We start from the raw sequence: 8,865 nt of genomic DNA, 5'->3' as shown, positions 1-8,865 counted from the left end.
TCAGGGAAAAAAATAAATTTGTACATGCAACTGTCTATTGGATCTCTCCAGTTTCCTTTTTACTAATTATGGAAAATGAAGATCAGGGGCAGCATCTGTAGTAACCTGCTTTCATTTACTATGGGAAAAGTGATCAAGATTGACTTCAGATTGCATTCATTCATTTTCTCCTCATTCTAGGCCTGATCTGTTTATTAGAGATTTCATTGTTTCTCAGGATTCCAAAATACAATTTCTCTATAGATAACCCTCAAATTTATATATCCAACCTGCATCTCTTTCCTAAAATCCAGACTTGCATCTCCAACTACTTGCTAGATATTTATCCCTATCTGGAAATTACAGCAAATTCAACATGTCAAAAAAAGCCAAGAACAAAACCAAAAACAAAAACAAAAAAAGAACCCGTTCTTTCCTCTACTTCTAACTTTCCTATTTTGGTTAGGGCGCTAAAATTCTTTCAGACAATCAGGTTTGCAATCTTGGAACCATCTTCAACTCTTTGCTCTTGTTCAGTTGCTAAATCTATTCTTTAACTTTTATCTATTCAGTTGCCAAATCTTAGCAACTACCTCAATTTCTTTCACATGGAGAGACCTTCTCTCAAAACTTCTCCATAGCTAAGGATTATTTCATCTTTCACTGCAACTACTGTAATAGCCTCCTAATTAATCTTTCATTCTTCCAGCCTCTCCACCTTTCAACCTATTCTCTGAATAACTGCCAAATTGATAGTCCTAAAGCGCATATCTGAACACGTGACTTCTCTTTCCTAGAAAAATCAGTGAATCTCTATTTCCTGTAGGAGGATAAAATACAAAATCTTTTTAGAATTAGAAATCCTTCACTATCTAGCTCAAGACTATTAATTTAATCTAATTGCATACCACCCTTACTTAGTCCTTGTTCTAGCAAAATAACCTTGCTGTTTCTCATATAAAGCAATTCATCTTTTTTCTCCATGTGTTTGTGCAGGCTGTTTTCCATGCATGAAATGTTTTCCTTATTCACCTCTTGACATTTCTAGGGTTGTTCATAACTCGGCTCCATGCTCACATCATATCAGAGTCTTTTCCTGATTTTGTGTTTCCCATTCCCAACTACTTTGTATTTCTTTTGTATTTACTTACCTATATATGTGCTGTATTTCCCTCCCTCTGGCAGAATTGAAACCTCTTAAGAGCAGATAGACTTTTATTCATTTGTCTTTTCATATTTTGTGCCTAGAACAATTCCTACAACCAAAAAGTCGCTTAATAAACACTTATTGAACTTAATGAATTTTAATTGTATCCCTTGATTTATATTCTCAGGGCCATCCATTCCCCATAGATCTATTGTCTTTTAGTATGCAAATATTTCTCTCACTTTATGGGTTTTTGTTTGTTGGTTGGTTTTAATTACTGCAGTCAAGAGTAAATACATAATAATCCACTGGCTGAATCAGAGTCTTGACTTTGTATTAATTCACCTTATACTTTGATGTTGTTGATGTTATTTATAATTTTTCTGGCTGCTTGTTCACAATTACCAGTTTCCTGGGACCCTTGGAAATCTTATTTTATTTTTCATCTCTTTAGTCATAAGATCTTTGCACTTGTCTAATGAGTGACTCATATTCTCCTACTAAACCATAATTTCATTGTGCCAAATGATCAGTGAGATAAAATTTTAAAAATACTTTTCCTTTTGTGCTTGTGATTTATGGACGTACAGTTAAGTGGACATATTCTATTTGTTGCCATTTTAATAATGGAAGCTACCAAACTAAATATTAAGGAAAAAAACTAAATTATATATTATGTACATTTTTTTCACCAAACATGTAAGCAAAAACTATGTAAGTGTTGAACACCAGCCTATTGCATTTAGGATAGTGGTAAATCTTTCTGATTACCAAGGAATAGAAATAGAAATGTATAGCATATTTCAAAGCACAATTGAGCAGAAAAAAGAAAATAAATGATTTGTAACTTCACAAATTTAGCTTTTCTCTTATGAAGATTGCATTAATGATTTTTTTAAAAAGCCCAAGTAATGTAAACTGCTATAGAATGGAAGCCTATTGAGTATATTAAATGAACTATCACTCCTATTTATTTAATCCTTGAATTGTCTTCCAAGAGAATTTTCCCCAAGGATTAAGAATAAGACGTGGAATAAGACTTTTAGAGTGAAAAATAGATCTCAGAGGTTCTCTTGTCCATCCTCCCATATATGTTGTTAATTTCTCTAAAACATAACTGGTAAGTAGTTGTCTAGACTCTACTTGAACAGTGTTAGTGCACAAACTATTTCATGGGCCAACCTGTGTAGGGACAGATATAATTCTTCCCTAAAATAAAATGAATTGTTTTGATTACATTAAATTCTAAAAAAGGGTTTTTGCACATATAAAACTAACGCAGCCAAAATCAGAAGGAGTAGGAAACTGGGGGTTGGGGATTACAGTAGCTTTCTCTGATTAAGACATTATTTCTTAAAAATATAGGGAACTGGGCCAAACTAATAAAAATAAGAGCTATTCCCCAGTAGATAAATGGGCAAAGGATATGAATAGGCAATTTTCAGAAGAAGAAATCAAAGTTATCAATAGTCATATGAAAAAATCCACTAAATCACTATTGTTGAAATAAATGAGAATTAAAACAACTCTGATGTGCTACCTTATTCCCATCAGATTGGCTAACAAGACAGAAAAGGAAAATAACAACTTCTAGTGGGGATGTGGGAAAAATTGGGACACTAACGCACTGTTAGTGAAGTTCTGAATGGTTCAACCATTTTGGAGAACCATTTTGAACTAAGTCCAATACAAAACTATTGGTCTAGCAATAGCATTATGAGGTATGTACCCTAAATATATCAAAGAAAAGGGGGAAAGGCCTATTTGTACAACATATTTATAGCAGCTCTTCTTGTGATGGCAAGGAATATGAAATTGAGGGGATGCCTATCAGTTTGGGAATAGCTGAACAATTTGTGGTATATGGTTGTGATAGATTATTATTGTGCTATAACAAATGATGAGTGTGATGGTTTCAGAACAACCTGGAAAGGTTTATATGAACTGATGAAAAGTAAAGTGAGCAGAACCAGGAGAACATTGTCATAGTAACAGCAATATTATAAGGATGATCAACTGTGAAAGACTTAATTACTCAAGGCAAGACAAAGATCCAAGACAATTCCAAAGAACCCATGATAAAAAAAAAATCTACTTACTTCCACAGAGAGGCTTGAACACTATGTGCAAATTGAATCATTATTTTTCATTTTGTGTCTGTGATTTCTATTCAACACAGTTAATGTGAAAATGTTTTTCACATGTATAATCAATATCATATTGCTTGCCTTTTCCATCGATGGGGAAGGGGTGGTGAAATTAGAAGTCATTTCTTTTTAAAAGAATGCTAAACATTTTAAATGTATATGTGAAATACTTAATGAAACAAAAAAATATATTTTAAAGGAAATCTGAAGAAAAAAAAAAGAAACTCTTCCCTAACAACTCATAATCTAAAGTTGTCTTTTTATAACTTAAGTTCATTTCTTCAAGCCTGTCCACTGTAGTTAAATTAAATAAATCTAATCTCTGTCACAATAGTTTTTTCTTTTAATTTGAAGCCAGGTATTATAATCTTCCAAGTTTTTTTTTGTTTTTCCTCTCAAAACTAAATGTCACAATTCCTTGAACTGTTCTTCCATTGGGATAAGTTTTGGTCATAGAACTGCAAATGTCCTACCTAAAATATATCAATGATAATTGAATACAACATCTCAGATGTAGTCAGACTAAGGCAGAGTATAGTGGGATTTCCATAATAGTCCTGGACATTTTGGTTCTCTAAATGCAGCTTGAATAGATTATTTTTTAAAACCAATGTTATCACACTTTAATTGAATTTGAAGTCCACCAAAACCCTTTGATGTCATTCACATGAACTATTATTTACCTATACCTCCCCTTATTCTGTATTTTTGTATTGTGAGATAGATTATTTTATAATTTGTATAGAGATTTATAATTATTCCTATTAAAGTTTACCTTATTAGATTCAGCCTTTGATTATATCTTATTGAGATCTGTTTTTCTTCCTTTATCTGTCATCCAGTGTATTAGCTGTTCCTCCCAGCTTTGTATCATTGGGAAATTTAACAATCTTTCCATCTCTTCTTTCCACTTATAAACATAAAATAAAATGGGTCCAAGGGTATTTATCTGGCTTATTCTACTAAAGATCTTTCACTAATTTCAATCAATTAATCAGCAGAGTGTATGAAGTGCTTTTCATGCGATAAGTACTTGCCTACTGTGGCATTGGGTGCCACAGAGAAAATATTAAAAAGGCTGTCACCTTCCTCAAGAAACTTACATTTCAGTAGAGGGCCCAAAAGAATAAATGGTTGAGGTGGGAAACAAGGCACTGATTACATTTAACAACAATGAGTGTAGTGTAGTCATTTGACTTCTACTAAGCCCATGTACTTGTATCATTTGTACCCTACTGTCTTGTCCACAAAGATAGCAGAAGAAGCTTTTCAAGGAGAGATATACAAATAAGAATGATACAGAATATGTTGTAATAGAGCTAAAGGTGAGATACTGACAAACTGTTAATATGAAAATTTGGAGGATGGAGAGGTCATTTTCAACTGGTGAGACCAGGGGAGTCTCTGTGGAGAAAGTGGATTTGATGGCTTCAACAGGACTCAAGAGACCTACTCCTTCAATAGTTAAATAGATCAGTGATATCATCAATAAGGGAATGCTCTTCAATAGTCTTTTTATGACACATCTAATTCAATGCTTTTTAGGTCTTTCTTTATGTATTTTAACATCATAAGACACTGAGCATGCTGAGGGAAATAGTACCAAAAATATTTATATATACTTATGTGCTGTAGATATTTGGTTTTCAATGTGGGAATCATTTCAGAATCAAGTGTATCTGTGTAATTAGACTATGACTTATTAGGGAAAAGGTCAAAATCAACACATAATTAAAAGAAAAGTCAAAGATGATAAGAACTAATAACATGCAATTACAGCAGCTCCATATTGACCTATTCAAACAATCCAGTGGGTGATGGATAAAGAAAAGGACATCAACATTTATTGCATAATGCCATTTTGTATGGACATTTAAAATTTGTAAAACAATTAAAACAACAAGGGAAATAATACAACAAGAGAGGATAGAAACTACTTTAAACAAATATTTGATATTTGGGTCTAATAGAAGCCAAAGGTAATACTGGTTTAAAATATAAATTTACTTGTAAATACTTATGGAAAGAAAACACAGAGACTATGCTTTGTGGAATACTCCAGTTTCTTTTTTTTTAAGTATTAAAATTACTAGTCACTCAAAGAACAATGAAGAGTCATGTGATTGATGAAAATACACAAGAACACATTAATAAAAACAAAAACCTGTGTCAGAAGTATCACAAAAATATTTTCAATGGCTATAAAATGAGTGGATCAATAGCAAGAGTAAAAGATAATAGATGAAGCTCTATTGGTGGCCTCATAATATCAAGTGATCTAATGCAGAGGCATGAACCGTGGTCTACTGACTGCAAGGATCACCACACTCCTGAGTGCAGCCCGAACCAGATTGAAAAGTAATTGGGAAATGTTGGATAAATTAAATAAAAATACAATAAAGCAGATAGCATTACATCTTAAAACCAAATCATCATGTGGCCCACAGGGACATTTGTATATAGTTTAGTGATTCCTATTTTTATTTGAGCTTAGCATCACTGGTCTAGAGAATCCCTTAGTATATTTAATAGACACATACAATGGAATGCTATGGAGAATCTAGGAGTACATAGGCAAAAATAATGTGGGATGGAAAGGAGTAAATGAATTTCTATCTATGCCTTTGGAATTAATATGTATAACATCATGATCAAAAATCCAATGAAGCTTAAAGTATAACCTGATAAAACAGCAGAGAATAGTGGAGAGGAAAAAAAATAGCAGAATATTTCACATTTGACCAACAATGCCAGAGTATTCCAAGACCATTTGTAGATTAAACTGGAAGGACAACAAATATGAAAAAAAAAGAATAGAGATCCATAAGCATTTCTTTTAACAACCTATCTTTTTTTTGCTAATGTTGAAAGCCACAATATTTGCACTCTAACCCTAGTTTCCAAAGGGATATATAAAGAACAAATAATATGAAAGCAGACAAAAAAAGGAAAAGCAAACAGTTGAAACAGAAAGCTGTGTTGGAGGTGACAGTTTGAGCACAGAGGGATTAGTTTTCAAGATTCTTTGATTCTAAAAGAGAAAAGACCAAGTAATTATAAAAGATCATGAATAATATTGCTTAAAAAAAGGCAAACAAAAAGGAATCAATAGCTGCTTACTATTATACTTATGTTCTCATGTCAAGAAAGCCTTTATGAGAGTTAGCTACACACTTTTCAAGAGTGTTCTTGATACAAACATGACAAGGGAAGAGAGATTCAGTTTTCTCCCACAACCTTACATTTGAATGAAAATTATGGATAATATAAGAACCCAGTGTGATTACTATTCATTAAATAAATGTGTGTGTTTGTGTGTGTATTTGCTTAAATAGGGCACAAAACATATTTGAAGGATTTCCTTTAGCAAGAAGTTTCTTATGCATACATTAAGGTTATACAAGTTTCCTTTATAGATAGAACCATTATAACAACTTTGTTAAGATTTTCAAGGAATAAGATAGCATACTCACTCAAGCTGTTCACATTGCTATAAGAATATAAAGCAAAGAGTCCAAATTAACTCTTGATATGATAAGATCCAGCACATGTTCTTGCTTCTGGACAACATGCTTGTTTCCTGAAGCCCCAGAATCCTGTAGAGCCTACTCAAAGAGACATATAATTATATATAAATTTTCCTTTTCAATCCACATTGTAAAGAAAGAGTACAATAAAGAGTGCCTGTTGTATAAGCTATGATGCAATAATAAATTTCACAAGTAAGTTATCTATTTGATCTTTGAAGTTGCTATTAGGGGTATTATTAACCATATTTTTCAGATAAGGAAACTGAGGCTTAGAGATGTTAAGTGACTTGACCAAGGCAACATCCATTCATTGCACAAGGAAGATGAACTGGTTCTAAAATCACACAAGAGGAAGAGTGATAAAATTTATCAGCGAAATTTTGTAGCACTTTTAATGATCCCAAGATGATCCTTAATATGAAGTTGGTCTTTTAAAAAACAAAAGGTTTCTTTGGAATTTATTTTTGTTTTTATATCACCTTTATTTCTGCTTTATTCTATCTTTCACCACTGAAACTATCATTTATAACAGCATTTTTAAGATTAAAAAAAAATTTCCTTCACCCTTCGGAGCCAACATGGGTCGTGTTCGGACCAAGACCGTGAAGAAGGCAGCACGAGTCATCATCAAGAAGTACTACACCCGCCTGGGCAATGACTTCCACACCATGTGCGAGGAGATCGCCATCATCCCCAGCAACAAGCTCCACAACAAGATTGCGGACTATGTTACTCATCTGATAAAAAGAATCCAGAGAGGTCCTGTGAGAGGCATCTCCATCAAATTGTAGGAAGAGGAAAGAGAAAGGAGAGACAACTACATCCCTGAGGTGTCTGCTTTGGATCAGGAAATCATTGAAGTGGACCCTGATACCAAAGAAATGTTGAAACTCCTGGACTTTGGCAGTTTGTCCAACCTGCAAGTTACCCAGCCCACGGTTGGGATGAACCTTCAAAACACCAAGCGGAGATGTTTAATGTTTACTTCTGCTTTCTTTCCAATAAACTTGGAAACCCTGCCCCCCAGAAAAAAAAATTTCCCATTTTAAAAATAATTATACTCTTCCAGTAATGCTATCTATAAATCATAAAATAACAATATCATAAAAGAGGCAGAATTGTAGGTAGTCAATGGTTAATGGAGAAAGAAACATAGTAGGGTTAAATAGTCTGTAAAATATTACCAGTTTTGCCTTGTGAGGAAGAAGCAGCATTTAATCCAGGAGAAGTGTCTATGAAGCCTGTGCAAATGCATGGAGAGAATGCATGATATAATTGGGGAGTAGAATGCTGTATGTTTATCTAAGATGTTAAGTACATGAAGGGATGTTTTGTGAAATAAATCTGCAAAAATTGGTTGGAACTGTAACATGGAGGGCTTTAAATTCCAGGCCGCTCTGTAGTCTAAGGAAACTTGGCCAACCTCCATTAGTCATCTACAAATTATCAAGCAAGTTGGGAATGGATTGATTCCTGGAAACTGGAGTTAATGTAGATTTCCAGAATTTCTCTAAGGAGAAACCACCTAGTGGGAAAACAGGACCTTGTCTTTGGCTAAGGTCAAATGTCCCCACTTTGTCCAGAGGAGCACCTTATAAATTTTAAAGGATCTGCTGTTTTTTTTTTTAAATTTCCTGTTGATGTCTTACCACTGATCTCTTGGGGTAACAAGGAACACAGCAAAGAAAGTATACTGATGTAATTTAGAGGTTTAGGGGTGCTGGGACCCCAAAATTACAACACATAGGTCCTGTCCAAAAGAATTCAAACCAAGCCTTCTTTCAGCCAAAGACAAGGTTTATTAGAATATCCATCATATTGGGCAGACTGTTAAGGAGTCTGAACATTAGTAGGCTATTGGCTAGATTTTAAAAATCTAAGCATCTTAATGGAGATGATGGACCTTATATACAGAAAGCCTGTGAGAGGGATCTAGGAGTGGCCAAGTAGTTTGGGGTAACTCCTGGGGCCTGGCTTAGCTAGGATTAAGTGTGGGAAATGGTCAGGGGCCATAGGGAGGCAAGACAATGGAGGGGAGATTGGGTGTACCCACAATGAAAGG

At 33.9% G+C, this 8,865-nt stretch overlaps 1 pseudogene; it reads left to right on the top strand.

Moving 5' to 3' along the window:
• Positions 1–7,381: 7,381 nt before the first annotated feature.
• On the top strand, positions 7,382–7,781 carry LOC114023865 (annotated as a pseudogene).
• The last annotated feature ends 1,084 nt before the right edge of the window (positions 7,782–8,865 follow it).

Source organism: Vombatus ursinus, unplaced genomic scaffold (assembly GCF_900497805.2).
Source record: "Vombatus ursinus unplaced genomic scaffold, bare-nosed wombat genome assembly UNPS02014818.1, whole genome shotgun sequence".
NCBI classification, from domain to species: domain Eukaryota; kingdom Metazoa; phylum Chordata; class Mammalia; order Diprotodontia; family Vombatidae; genus Vombatus; species Vombatus ursinus.
Note: the sequence above shows the minus strand (reverse complement) of the source record. Positions and strands in the feature narration are given on the sequence as shown.